We start from the raw sequence: 15,992 nt of genomic DNA, 5'->3' as shown, positions 1-15,992 counted from the left end.
TTTGGGATTAATTAGATTAATTAAAAGTATAGTGGCTAAAGTGTAATTGTTCAATAGTTGCACTAGAGGCATTCTAGAGCCTTCCAAGAGCCTTGGAAACTTTTAGGAGGAGTCTTATGGTTCTAGAATTATCCTTGGAGAATAATAAGGAAACTGGATAATTACCAATTCAATAATATTATTATATTGGTTTTAGGGTTATCTGGGTTTCCAGGTTACACTATATAAGGACCCCTAACCCTTAGATTTTCGGCAACCCGTCTTTACAACGGATAGCCGAAATTCTACTTTCCCCTCTCCTCCCTTTATAGTCTTCCTTGTTGCTAGCCTGGGTGAGAACCATCAGAGGCACGACACTTGTGGTGTTTGCATCCAAAAGCTTTGAAGAAAGGAATTCTTGTTATTTACTATAATAACAACAAGGTATGTATTCATCCTTATGAATTTAGATTTCATTAAGAAAATTTTGTAATTTGATAGTTCATAGTATGTTGCCTTTATGTGAAAGACATAGATCCTTCTTAGGTTGCATGTGCCCGAATCATTTAATTGTTATATGTTTTTCCGCTTAGAGCATTGTTTTGTAACCTATGTTTTCCATCAGTAAGAACCATGTATTCATGAGATGTGATCTACCAATGAATTACGATTTCATGTGATGTAAGAACAATATATTCAATGCGATGATTAGGCAATGAACATTAGGAAAAGTCCTTAGCAATGGAAATATAAACTGCGATGATATGCGACGAATATTAGGGGAAGCCTTTAGCGATGAAAATATACAATGCAATGATAAAACGAGGATGGTTAAATGGGTTAATTATTTAATAAATAAACACATTAACTATACTATCGTGGGTTGAAAACCCTATATACTCGCCAACGTAACATTCTCTTTCGATAACTTTCTTATTTCAGGATTATGGACAAAAAAATGAATCAAGTAAAGGCCTAGGGCTTCAAGGGAAAAGGGTTTAGACCCTATTAGATGTTGATAATATTTATTATGAGATCCAAGCCCTTGGTTTGTGTTTTGGAGACAAAAGGTAAAATGGGAAAAGTGATGTTTCAAACTTCTTTCATGAAATAAGGATTTTAGTCACATATCTTTGAAGTCAAAAGTAATTATATAGGATTGTGGGTATCTTCAATAGCTTTTCGTGTATATAAAGTGTTGGATTTTAAGTACTATAACACTCCTATGGTGCATATACAACCCTAATGCTTTGGATCTAAGTTTTCTTTAGTTATACATGCAACAAAAAATTATCCAAAGCATGAAACCTATCTAGCATACGAATTTGGTACATGAATCATAAAACTAGTTAGAAGAATACCTCTTATTTGTAGCTTGTAGTTGTTGGCCTTTCAAGAGATTAGCACCTCAAGTGTGATGCCTCAAACAAGTCACAAACACCATGAACAAATGGAGGACTTTGAGAGAGAGGCTAGAACCACCAAAATCGGCTAGGGTTCTCTTAGAACCCTTGGGGGTAGTGAATTTGGAGCCAATGGGTTACTTTTATAGTGTGGGATTCCTAGGGTTTAAACTTGTAAACCCTAATTCATTCCTTGGGACTTTAATCCAATAATCCATATGATGATCGGTTGATGATCTATCAATCAAGGTGAGCAGTTGATGATCTGTCAATCAAATTAAGATTTTGGTATGTGTAGTTCCACATGGGCTTTGTTCAGTAGTGTATTGGATCATTAGATTAGTCGTCAATGCATTCTCGATTGTTGGTCTTTTCATTCATCGTTAGTAGTTGAGGTTCTTCGAAAGTTTCAGGTTGTATCAGTGGAAGTTCAATGGATGTGTCAACCTATTGTTAAATTATGTACGTTGCATATTTTGTCTTCTGGGTACGTTTACCCCCAATTGTTGGTTGTGGAATTATTTTCTATAGCAGGCTCGAGTTTGGAAAACGTCCTTGGTTATTGGAAGTTCGGATGTTTGGCAGTATTGTTTAATTTTTCAGGTGTGGCTTTGGATCGAAGCATAATCCAGTTTTGGCATATCGTATAGGTTTGGTATTTGGACTGATCCGACTAGGGTTTTAGCAGCATTTCTGGATAAGTTTGGAAGTTTTATCTCATTAGTTACATATTGGTGAAATCCATTTAGTTTCAGTCACGGGGGTAGGACCTTGTTTTAGTCAATTATGAGGATGTTTGTGTTAACGATTGAGGTTCATTATTTGATTAGATCTACTGGTACTTCACCCTTTGGGTAAGGTTGTGAGGAAAAAGGAATGCAATAGATCTAGGGTTGGTTTTGGGTTATAGACTTTGAATAGGAATAAGAGTACAACAACTTATCTTATTCTTTGGTTGTGTGTGACCATGTTTTCGTTTGATTTTGCATTGGTCGTAGCCTATTATGTGAAAGGAATGGTGCTCTATAGAAGGGTATGGCTCTTATGGTGTTTGGTTAGTATTGAGAGGGTTGTTGATTAGGTTCACGTAAGTCGGTGGGTTGATGGTTGTGTGTCTTTAGGCCCCCATGGTGTTGGTCGTGAGTCTTCAGGCCAGTGATGGAATGACGACAAGATCAGAATAGTATCGTGAGCTTATCGTTTTAGTGGTTAGAAGGTATCACAATGTATCGTGAACCATTGGTTGTATGATTCATATGGATGGGACGCGATAGTCATTTGATTGAGACTCTTAGGTCTCAGATCGTTAGTCTTATTGGCATATTTGGCATTTAGTTAATTGACTGGGAGTCAGGTGACTCAGTGACCAACCATTTTGGATAATGTGGATAGTAAAAGTTTGTTGGGAGTGTTAAATGTACATCAGAAGTCTCTTGATGAATGTTTTCATTATGATCCCTGTTTGCTTATGTGCCGCCTGTTAGGAGCTTGGTTACCAATTTCAGGTATCGGTTCTAAAATCACGAGTCATGGAGTTCCTTGTAAATATCTTGGGTGTTTTGTCAGATGGATGTACTCTTGAGCTGACGAGGGATTTGGATTTAACGTGAGAATTCTGGTACTGACCATCCTTATACTCGTTGGGGGGGGGGGGGGGGCAGATGGTTGATGATGCCTTTTTAGGAAGTTAAGAGTATATTTAAGGTTTTGGGCATAATTTCCGGATTTGGGATTGAGTGAAATTCACAATTAGGATGTTTGAGTATTCTTTCTGCATGGTTTGGTGGTGTTCCTAGTTAGGGAACTAGGGGTAGGTTTGACGATTGGATGATCGTCAGCCTTAGGGTAAGATTTCTAAAGTTTAGATTGATGGGTTCCCAGTTTCGGGGAGTATAGTGATGAAGTTGGTTTGTGGTTGTAGTTCTGAGAGTTCCCGGTTGAGTGGTTTTCTCTGGAAGTAAGGTCATGCGGTTAGGGAGAGAAAGATAGTTGTTGCATTTGAGTATTTTTAAGTTACTGTGTTGTTTGTTGGAAGTTGTGGGTTTCCGAGTGGTTTCTCGAGTTTTCTTTATAAGATGCGTTGATTTCAAAATGGTTATAAGGGGTTTATGGAATATGTTGGCGTTGTTTCAGAGATCCTAACCAACATGAATTTCGAGGATGAAATCCAGTTTAAGTGGGGGAGAGTTGTAACATCCTGTTTCAAGAAATTTTTTATTTTGGGATTATGGACAATAAATGGATCAAGTAAAGGCCTTGGGCTTCAATAGAATAGGGTTTAGACCCTATTCAATGTTGATAATATTGATTATGAGATCCAACCCCTTTGTTTGTGTTTCGGAGCCAAAGGGTAAAATGGGAAAAATGATGTTTCAGACTTCTTTCATGAAACAATTATTTTATTTCTGTTTGTTTTAAGTCAAACGTAATTAGATAGGATTGTGGGGCTCTTCAATACCTTTTCGTGCATATAAAGAACACCAAAAAAAAGTTGAAACGAAAAAGTTATGGTTGTTTGAAGTTGAAGTGGAAAATAGGGAGTTTTGATTTCGCATGGCGTATGCAGGGCGTAATGAGGGTTTAATGAATTATGTAGGGCGTAATTTATGTTACGAAGGGCATAATCTAGGCATATCAAAACCCTAAACTTCAGTTTTGAGCCTTATTTAAGGGCTCTAACTTTTTGGAAACCCTTTCATTACCAGCTTCTATCACCTAAGAATATTCTTTGAGAAACCTTAGCCTTCTCTCACCTGTTTTTTAAGATGTGGCATCATTTATGAGCTTATTTCTCCATTGGAAGGTTGAATCTTGAAGAGCAAGGGAGTGGAAAAGTGTATAGAAGAAGATTTCAAGTATAGATCCAACAAGATTACATCATTCTTGGACCATAATAAGTAAAAAGCTATTAACCTTCTCATTGGTTTCATAGATCCAATCATTTGTCATATTTGCCACTTTTTGGTCATTTTAGTACATAAAATTTAGATCTTGAAAGTTTGTGACCTTATTATGGATAAAATTGGAAACTTTATCCATCTAGACATCATGTTGATTTAGATCTGAAGGTTGGAGACTTAGACTTAATGGATTAAGTTGAGAAAGATGTATTTTTGGTCCCTTTGAGACTTAAAGACTAGATCTTGGCTGTTTGGACCATCCTAAGGGATAAATTTGGAAACTTTATCCATTATAGAGCTATTAGGAACGAGATCTGAGAATTAGATGGTTAGCTTTCTATATTAAGCACTTACTGGGAAGTTTGGTTTTAGCATGAGTTCGCATGGCATACATTTGGGTACACAACGTGTAGCTTTGTGTTGTCCCGTAAAAGCCAAGTAATACTTTACGCAAGGTGTAGATCTAGAGTATGCCGTGCGTACTCAGTCTGATGTTGACTTTTGACCGTTAACCGTTGACTTTGACCAGTTTTGACGTTAGGTCATTTGGGGTAATTTGAATAGTAGATTGAGGTTTGGTTCCTATTTGATGTTTAGGTGACTTGTAGAGCTGGTATTCGAAGCAAGTGATCTGTTCAACTATCTTCTAGACTTTGAGGCGAGTTTTCCTCATTGTACTTGTGGGTCAAAGGCACCAATGTCGACCCACTAGGTTGTGTTATGTATCCTGGTATATAGGATGTTGTTATATTGTAGTGAACTGTTAGATTGGTAGATCTGTATGATTACATGTACTTGCTGGTTATATATTTATGTTAATCTGTTGCATATGTCGACATAGTGCGATTGGGTTGAGGCAATCCTGCTTTGTGCTGAAGGCCAAGATACCTGGGGTGGTCTGGATAGGCTCTAGGCCTTGCGAGGCGGTCCAGTCAGACCAAAGGTCTAAAGAGCGGTTTAGATAGTTTGTACGCCCTGTGAGGCGGTCGAGTCAGGCTGAAGGCTTATGTATGCATGTTGTTATCTGTTTGGTTGTGTGGGGTACTTTGGGGGAACTCACTAAGCTTTGACTTATAGTTTGATTTCATGGTTACAGGTATATCAGATGATCGGAACAAGGAGAAGGCGTGATCGTGCACATCATCCTTGAATATTTTATTGATAAATGATTTTGAGATACTCTGATTAACAATTATGGATTTTGGAACAATGTTTTGAATGATTTATGGATTATTAAAATGGTTAATTTTAAAAATAAAATTTTTTACTATGATTTTTGGGATGTTACAACCAGATTCTCCAACCTCACTCATTTAGTTTATTTGAATCGCATGTAATTAAAGAAAAATACTTGGATGATGATGTATGTATCTGCTGAGAGATTCAATGAGATGTAGATCGTTAGTATATTGAGACATTATGAGTCTCCGTTTATGCTTATGTTTCTTTTATCAGCTATGGCATTCCAGCCTTAGTAAATCAATGGAAATATTTTTTCGGGACAAGATTTTGCATTAATGAATAAACTCTGTATTAAATAAGCATAAATAAAAAAAGTTTTAATATAACAATAAAAATAGGAATGTCACATTTTTTTTTTAAATAGGCATCTTATACGGTACGTTTTGTAATTTGTATGGTTGCATACTTGCTTAGGGCCGACCATGGATTCCCTCCATGGTTACCAACAAGTTATAATTTGTAGCCATTTTCTTGGATGCTACATTGAGAAAAGGTGGAACGTGTACAGAACTAAGCTCTTGATCCTATTACCGTGATACATCTTAATTAAATGATTTTATGCCCTTTATACAATCACCATACGCAAAACGTACAAGAAATTATGGTTTTGAGAAATTTCGTAAACCACCCTTTTTAAGTATATGTATTTATGTATTTGTTCATAACTATTTTGCTATAAAAAGCATAGAATGCATGTCAAGACATAATTCGATTTAGGTATTAAATTAAAAGTAAAATAAAATAATAGTAATAAATAAAGTGTAAAAATGTTTAAAATTGAACAAAAAAATTATTATATGTCTAAGCCCGGGTTCGAACCGGGGACCTCTAGTGTGTGAGACTAGCGTGATAACCGACTACACCACCCAGACACTTATGTTTGTGTCCTACATTATAAAATAGTTATTTGATGGAAGCAAGGGATATTTTCCCGAGATAAATTTTTGTTGATTTTATAAGAAAACTATGTTAGATGATTAAACAAACAATGTTGCTACAATAATAATATCTGTCAAACGAGATTTTAGAGATTTGCATTTACTTTTAATATGTCCATCGATAGGTTTTGGTATGTATAATCTATGTTATTTTTTGAGTTTATTATAATTATTTATTTGTTGACACCATTAAAATAATTTCCAATTTAGCTTTTATCAAAAAATTATTTGAAAAAATTATTGATATATATATAAAGATTTTTTTTCACAAGTTTTCCAAATATATCTTTATATGTTCAAACTTTTTTTTTTAATTTTTTTGTTTTATTTTTACATGTTATAAAATTAGCTTTTGTATAATTATGTTTTAACTTTTGTTACAACTATTTTTGCAATTTTTTTTATATTTTTACAAACTGTTCTCTTATATATTCAACTTTTACAAAAAGAAAAAAAAGAAAAAAAAAGATTTATAGCTTTTACAAATCAATGTTTTTTACATATTTATTTTAATTTATTTAAGGTTGTAAAAAACATGCAAAAACTTATTTTTTTGTATATTCATTTTCATAAATATATATAAAAAAAATTAGGTTGTGAAAAAATATATTAAAAAAAGTTATAAAAATAAGTTGGGCAAATGTCATCAAAAACGTAATATAAAAAAAGTTATAAGATAAAACTAAAAGACTCACCAAGAAAAACTTTCATGGATCTTGATATAATAATGTGTATAAATTTGTATTTCATAGACATTTATGCTTCTTGTATCGACTCGCTTTTAATTAAATATTCAAAACTATTTTATTGTCATTTCAAAATTATGATCTATTTTATCACCTAGTTTTATTAAATGCTATTAATTTATCAACAAGTTTATCAACTATCAACAAAAACACACATACTATTTATAATTGAATACAAAATCATCGGAAAAAAATAACAATTAAATCCAAAAGCTGTTCATTAGTGGTTCAGTTCCACTATAAAAAACAAAAATTAACATAATTGAATATCTATTTTTTTTTTCTCACAAAGCTTTAAAAAACTAGTAAACCGTATCTAGTTGGAAGTTGGAACCATGGCCAGTGTGAAAAAGGGTACTACTGTCCAGCCAAAAAAGCCTGGGATGAAGGTTATTGGGCGTCAATATTGTTAAGGAGATCAACTAGGGTATTTATCTAGATGCAATATTTTGTTATTGTCGAGTTGTTAATAATGATGTTGTTAAGTTCATTGTCGAGTTGCATGGACCTAGCATCTTTGTTGGTGTGGAAAAAGTCTTCAAGAGTCTCTCAAACATGACTTGCGGTAGGGTTTTTCTTCAACATCGTTTGAACGAGAGGTTGCGTTAGGGTTTACATGTAGCCATATTTTTGCAATGACATATGTTTTGCACTATTTTGGATCATTTGGTTTGTTGTTCGCACCATCTAGATGATGAGAGGTGTTGTGAAAAATGCAAGCGTTTGAATCAATTCGCACCAAGCGTCGTTGTTTAGATGATCAAGGTCTAAAGTGAGCAGGATATATGTTTTTATGTTTGCAACTCCATAAAGTTTATCTGAATTTGTATTGGCTTTGGCGTGAGAGAAGAGACCGAGAATAAGATGAAGAAGAAGGGAGGAACTGGGTAATCGATTTATGGACGAAACTCAGTAATTAATAATAGGGACCAAACGTGTAATTTTAACAAAACCATAGGGACGGTTTCAATAATGTACTCTTAATAATAATAATTGAATTTATTATGCGTAACTATTTGATAAATAATTCTCAATATTATTTGTCAGTTTGGTCTAAGTCTAATATAACATCTATTTGATAAATAATTCTAAATATTATTTGTCACTTTGATCTAAGTCTAATATAACATAATAATTGTGGCGTTAACACTAATATTTACTAAATGAAATATGTTTGTTGACTAATTGTTTTAATATTTATGAGACATTCTATCATGAAGAGAGGAGGAAGAATTGCATTATTTATTAGTATTTGATGATGTGCTCTTTTAACGATCATGAGTCATGACAATGGTTGGCATTGGGGCTATCCACACATGAAATTTTCTGTTTAATCCAATCATCTTTTTCTTGATAATATGTTTGTGATTAACAATAGTAAAAAAAAACATGAATAAATATGCTCCAATCAAAGTTAATATCTTAGGATGAAGGATTGGATTGGATAGAGTCGAAGAAAAATTGCACTATTTTGTTAGTATTTGATGACGTGGTCTTCTATAAATATGCTAATCTGGATAGGGGTAGGTGGGGTTGTATTATATTCTTTGTCTGATTTTCAAATGAGACGTAGAGGTCGGAGATCATTTATATTGTATGTGTCATCTTTGTGGTACATTGAATTCAATGGCCTACGGATTTGAGGGTCTTGTTTTCATTTTTTAACAATAACAGTGTAAAAAAAGTTGTTGAATTAAAGGCACTCTAAAGGAACATGGCTTATTGGCTTTTTAGATATACAAATCAAAAGAATAGCCATACGTACTATAAATAATATGCACCTTAAAATCTAGGGATAATGATTTAAAAGGGTAACATATTTTTTCATTTATATATATTTAGTCACTAACTTTTTTTTGTCTATATTTGCCCATTGAACTTTTTTATTTTTATCTATATCTTACCCTTGTGACCGGTTGGTGTGGGTTAATCCGGTTTCCGACGGCCTTTGAAACTCCGGGAAGATTCCGGTCATCTTCTCCGGCAAAAAATTTCAACAAGAACAATATTTTCCTAGAACTTGAATCCAAACACACATCCACACATAAACTCGATTTTGTAACCAAGAACCTCCATATCTGCTATGGTTCGCCGGAAACTCGAAGCAACTCCTCCAGATTTGTGATGAACAACAACAGTAATAGGAGATGGGTGGTGCTCCAGGGGTCGAATGGCACTCATGGCAAGAACCCATAAATTATTTGAGTTATTTATCTTAAGGTTTATTTTCAGATCTGATGAAGAGCAAAAATACACACATGAACACACACTGATGAAGAAGTCGGATTTTCCAGATCTGATGAAGATTTTCAAGTACCCAGTTCATATGGGTCTCCGATTTGCAGAAATGGGTGTTCGATTTGCAAAAATCGGAAGAACAAACTCAATTTATGTCTGATTTTCTAGAACTCAATTTTCAAGAACCCATTTCATATGGGTGTTCGATTTCAAGAACCCATCTGTATGTGAGTATGACTGATTTCTTGTTCATGTTTGCATATGAGGTGTGTTTATGCATATACATGTGTTTAGAGAACAAAGTTAGAAAAAGATGAAGAAAACGAACACAAACCCAAAAACTCAAACTCAAAAACTCACACTCACAAATTGTTTGTGTTTGTTTTATGGACCTGATTTTTGTGTTCATCACAATTTCTGAGTTCATCATGATTTTTGATGAAGATAACATGATTTGTGTCGGATGTGATGTTCTAATGGATTTCAAAAACCCAGATTTGATGTGTGTGTTTTCTTAATCTGAAAATCAAAATATGAGTTTGATGTGTGTTTCAGATCTGAAAAAACGTTGGCCGAAGAAGATGACCGGAACCTCGCCGGAGAAGACGACCAGAACTTTTCTAGAGCTATGAGATACGCCGGAGACCGACAAACCTACGATTATAGGTCATAATGATGTTTTTTAAATGGTTCAACAAATTCAGTGAGAAAATATGGACAAAAAAAAAAACTTCAGTGACTAAATATGTACAAATCAAAAAATATGTTACCCTTATAAGTCATTATCCCTAAAATCTATAAGCAAGTCTACCGTTATTTAAAAAGCTAAATAGTGTCACCGGGAAACCTTCCCATCAACCCTCCACCTTCGGCTGCCAGACACCACCACCAACTTTATTTTTCGATTCGCTAAATTCTCGAACACAAATCCTTCGTTCTAACCGTCAACCACACATCCAACGTAAACCCAATCACACACACAAACGCCATCACTATTAACAAGGCGATAACAGTGTGGGCCAATGCAGGTGTTGCCACCGCTGGCGGTGGCAGTGGCCTCTGTGTCATTCAAGAATCCGGCGAGTAGATCAGAGAACAAGAAGGAACTGAGTGAGAGGTTTAGGATGAGGATGTTGTAAATGAGAGCATAACATTTCAGGCCAAATAGTTCGGAAGCAGTTGGGACCGTAAAGGCTAACCGCACCCTGTAGCATATCCCGACCAAGATCGAGACGATGCAGAGTGACCTGATCATGGCTATAGCTATAAGAGCATAGCCTACCACCATTAGAATCTGGGATGCTGCATTCCATAGAGGTCTTGGTGTTCCAACCTTCTGGTAATTATTAATAAATCTGTAAGCACAAAATAATAATAATAATAATAATAATAATAATAATAATAATAATAATAATAATAATAATGTAAGCGCAAAAAATAATAATAATAAGGGACAATATGCAAGAAATAGAAAACGTAATTTCATTTATTTTTTTATTACAACATCCTACTACTTTTGTTTTATTCGTAACATTGCAATATTATGGGATTATACTTTCACTCTTTTGTTTTTGAATTGAAGTCATTGTACTTTGAAAACTGTATCCGGTTATAAAATTGTATTTTAGATTTTTTTTTTCCTATTAGAACAATGTATCTTGAAAACATTTATGGTGAAGATTGTTTTGTAAATTTGATGATATTGTTATAGTTGGATATCTTCCATAATGTTGTGATAGGGAAAAAAAAAGTAAATCTACTATAATAAATGAAGGTTTTTTTGCCACATGTCATTTTCTCCTTCATTTGGATACATGACATTTTATAAAAATTTTAAATTTTCTATTTTCCACTTGTCATTTTGTTGTATTTTTCATTTTATTAAATTAAAATTCCACATTTAATATGTAAGGTAATATATATGTAAGGTATTTATTATAAATGATTTATATATGTAATGTATCTAATACATTAAAGCCTCTTTAATTTTAATAATTCAAAAGATTTCTCATTTTTCTTATAAATTCAAACTTTTCAAATTGTTAAAATTTTATATTTAATTTATTTAAATAAACCCATGTAATACATGGGTCTCACACCTAGTTATATAGTAAATGAATCAATGATTTTTAGAAAATATTCAAGGAAATTACCGACACAGTTGCAGAAATGGAAGAAGAAAATAAATGAAAGACAAATCCATAAAAAAATAGGAATAAATGAGATAAATTTTATTTTTCTGCCTTTTTTTATTAAGTTATATATATATATATATATATATATATATATATATATATATATATATATATATATATATATATATATATATCATTTACGAGATTGAATATTTGTCATATTAAGTGTATTAATTTTATATGAATCCGTAACTAAACGAATTTTATACGAAACAACATATAAAACGAAACAACATATTACTTCTTTATTAATTTTATACGAAACAATATACAACGAATTTTATACTTCTTTATTAATTTTATATATATGCATCCGTAATTTTATTGTTCATATAGCTTTTACGAGATTAAATATTGTTCATATTAATTTTATACGAAACAACATATTACTTCTTTATTTTTCATATGAATCCGTAACTAAACGAATGTCATATAAAAAGAGACATAAATAAATATCGAAACTAATAAATAGAGGGTCAAAAGAATGTCAAACATGACTCCTATAAGCCTTAAAAGCAAATCAAACAAGTTCTAAGAAAAGAGACATAACACCAAAAAAGCATCCCAACACAATTGACGATACAAAATGACCCTTGCAAGTCATATCTAAACGATTTCATGAAGAAAAACATACCAAAAAGCCATTCCCACTTGATTAAAAACCCACCATTATTGACCTTGAAAATTTGAAATCTATCTTCCTTAATGGCAAAGCAAAAGCATTCCAACCCTTTTTGTCCAACTAGGTTTTGAGTTTGGAAATCACCTAAAGCATGTAATCTTTAAGTCGTGTATTCATTAAGCATATTAAGTCAAACAATAAAAAATAACAGTTAAGAACTTGATTTAGATAGGATACATGAAAAAGTACGTTATTATTTAATAACATTATCCTATAGTTTCTAACGAAACTAGTCAATCAATTTCATATACGCTTTTGGTAGGGTTCAAGCAAATTTTAGTTATTTTTGCATATAAATACAACACGAAAAAAGAAACTAATAGCAGTGAACGACAATTAAAAACGAGGCGCACCGTTTGGGACAAACAAAGGGCTAACAGGAACTTTGGGTCAAGTAATCTTAATATATAAATAGACAAAACAATGTCATGATCAAATTCAAACCTTTGTGCTAGCCCTTTTAATATATTAGGTGATGTTTTTAATATTTTATGGTTATAATTTATAAACAGGGGTCGACCAAACCCCCCTTTTTGAGTGGTGGTGGTCATAAATAAAGTGAATCCACATACATATAAAAAAATATCTAATGAAGCCTACTTGCATGCCCAATAATAATTTAAAATATACGCAAGACTTCTTTATAGAAACATCATGGAAATTGCAATAAATCTCCTCTAAAGTTTTTTATTTTATTTTTTTATTTTATTTTATTTTTTCACTTGTCAATCTTTCATAAATGGTATTTTTGAAGTAAATATTATCTACTTGTTAATTTCTAGTTTGTTTTAATTTTTAAAATCAAAGTCATATATTTATATATGTAAAGTATTAAATATAATATATATGAAATTAAATTGAAATGAATATGTTTCTTTTTTTCTTTTTTTAAAATTTTACATAAAAAATATTTATTGCTTACATTTTAATGTTTAATTTTTTTTTAAATTAACCCGTATAATATATGGGTCTCATACCTGGTAAGTATTATTTTAGAAAATGAAATTATATTTTTTTAATTCTTCAAATATAAGATTAATGGGTTCCTTACCATTTATTGGGGCTCTTTTGATACTGTGAGGTTTAGAAAAAGTTTGTATTTGGCAATTGAGATCTCCCATATCTGGTGCCATAAGTGTTTACTGATGAGCCACCAAGGTATATTCTCCAAATATACCATCCATATTTTATATTATTTTACATATTTTATTTAGTTTTATCGATGTATATTCTCCAAATATACCATGCATATTTTGTACTATTTTACATATTTTATTTAGTTTTATCAAACTTCAATTTTTATCGGCTAATTTATCAATTAATAGTTATTTTTTCATTTATTATTTAGTTTTTCAGCTAGTCCGTTAAACATAATCCAAGATCATGTTTGACAGAAAATAAACAAGTTTATTATAGTTAAACATTTGATAAAACCACAAAACTTATTGTTGTTTATAAACTAGTTTTTTTTTTAACTTATTTTGAGATAAATTACTCATAAGTTAGTTTGTAAGTTAAAATTTGACTTTTCAACTAAAAATTAACATTTCAGATAGGAAGTTAAACATAACCTAAATAAAAATAATTGTCAAATAAGTTGATGATAGTTGAGTTTTTATTGAATTAAGAACATATTATAATATAAGATTCTTGAATGTTACTCTTAGAAACATGCTGCTTAAACTAATTTAATTAAAAATAGGTTCTTTTGGAAAAGCAATTGGTAAATACAAAAATAAATTAAAGTTCTCTACTCGCAAATTGATAGTTGTGAAGTCATGATGATTAAAAAATTATGGGTTTGGCTTTTGGAGGTCGATCTAAAAAAACCTGCCCTACTTGATACCATTTAGATCTTTAAAAAGCGGAAAGCCAAGTTATGATTTGCTAACTTGACCATTGTATTATAAAATAAATAAACTATTTTGACTATTATATAATATTATTTTGACTAATTATATGGTATTTAATTTCTTATCAGTTACATCATATAATTATATTTATTGTGATAAATCATATTCGAGCAAAATATCTTTAAACGTAGTCGAAAATCCAAAACGCTAATACTTATACATACATAAATGAATATTTGAATTTTAAATCTTAGGTTTAAAACCTAAGAGCTCATGATATTTTTAAAAGCAGTTTGCGATATCTTAAAAAAATTATGAATACAAAATATATATTACTATATTGTAAAAATAATAATTTTTGTTATTTTATATATAATATACCTATAAAATTTTAAAAATAGACAAGAAAGGTGGATCAATAGACTTACGTGATGAAATACCCCCACACCGACCCGGATCCGATCCGACCGAAAAGCCCCAAATACAAATATTGACACGTCAGCATACCGAGAGTCAGATCCATTTGACCCATATTGTTATGGACTGCAAGCCCCGTTCCTACCCCACACAGAAACGATACGCTATAAAATCCAAAATCGACGGTTTGCAAACACCGTGTGTTCTTCTCCGATCACCGGCGGCGTCCTTTCCACCACCTTGGACGATTCCCTTAACTCCTCATCCACTGTCACTGTCTCGGTGCTCTGTTCTTATTGTTTTTGTATAATCAAAGGTTCTGTTGTTGCCTCTACGTCTAGGGTTTTATGGGTTGATCGGATTATTTTGAATCACGAGGTACACCGGAACTGATGATGAAGAAGCTAATAGGATGAGTAAAAGGATGCAAAATGCTCGTGAGAGTGCGAGGCCATGGTCTCCGGTGATGTCGAAGATTAGTAAGTAAACAACGATGTCTATTACTATTCGACGAATGCATGAATCTCTATTACTGTTCGACAACATGCAGGTTCAGTTTTAAAAAAAATACAGATTAAATCAAACGAACAAAAACAGTTCGATGAAATGCATGAACTGAAAAGCATTACCTTCCAGTAAGGAAGAGGTTAGATTTTCTGGCTAACGACGAGCCATTGGACACCATAACCGATGAAACCTTCAATTGAACCGACGAGGAGGAGGGCGGAAGGTGATATACGATCGGAGGAGAGACATGCGAGGATCCCAGACGCTTTTCCGACATCTTTAGCGACAGAGAGGTTATTTAGTTGGAGCTGAGCGAATGCCATTAGAGACGAAGCTCATCCATAATCATTAATTAACATAAATACTACTATTTTATTAGTAAAAACGTAGTTGGGAACTTGGGATCCCTTCTAGATGTTATAATTTGATAGCAAAAGTTAGTTCGTTAATAGCTAAATTTTGAATTATCCAACAACCAAACACTGTATAATAAATAACATATTTTTGCAAAATTACAGAAATGATTCCTTAATTAGTTAATTTACTTATAGTTACAACTTTAGTCTCTGTTTTATTTTTACTATGAATGATTCCTATGGTTCTTAAACTTGTACGAATGAATGATCACCCGCATGAATTGTGTCTGAGTGACATTAAATGATTTTTTGTCCATTTAATATATTTTATCTTGTTTTTAAACTAAATTTAATTATTAAAAATAAGAAAACAAATAAACCCCTACCCACCTTATTCTCCCCCTCATTGTGATTTGAGGTTATTACAAAAACTAATCTAACCCTAACCCTTGTATTCAAAATACCCCCCCCCCCCCCCCACACACACACACACCCCAGAGAAGCGTTTTCACTTTATAATTAAGAGAAACAAATAT

At 32.3% G+C, this 15,992-nt stretch overlaps 1 non-coding gene and 1 pseudogene across 1 annotated transcript; both read right to left on the bottom strand.

Annotated features, from left to right (window-relative positions):
• Positions 1-6,322: 6,322 nt before the first annotated feature.
• Positions 6,323-6,396, bottom strand: TRNAV-CAC (transfer RNA valine (anticodon CAC)). Its single transcript has one exon. It is a non-coding gene; the product is annotated as a tRNA-Val (tRNA).
• A 3,523-nt stretch (positions 6,397-9,919) lies between these two features.
• Positions 9,920-15,377, bottom strand: LOC111915268 (protein NUCLEAR FUSION DEFECTIVE 4-like; annotated as a pseudogene).
• Between the last annotated feature and the right edge of the window lie 615 nt (positions 15,378-15,992).

The sequence above is a fragment of the Lactuca sativa genome, chromosome 8 (genome assembly GCF_002870075.4).
Source record: "Lactuca sativa cultivar Salinas chromosome 8, Lsat_Salinas_v11, whole genome shotgun sequence".
In the NCBI taxonomy this organism is placed as follows: domain Eukaryota; kingdom Viridiplantae; phylum Streptophyta; class Magnoliopsida; order Asterales; family Asteraceae; genus Lactuca; species Lactuca sativa.
This window is presented reverse-complemented; position numbering and strand designations above follow the sequence as displayed.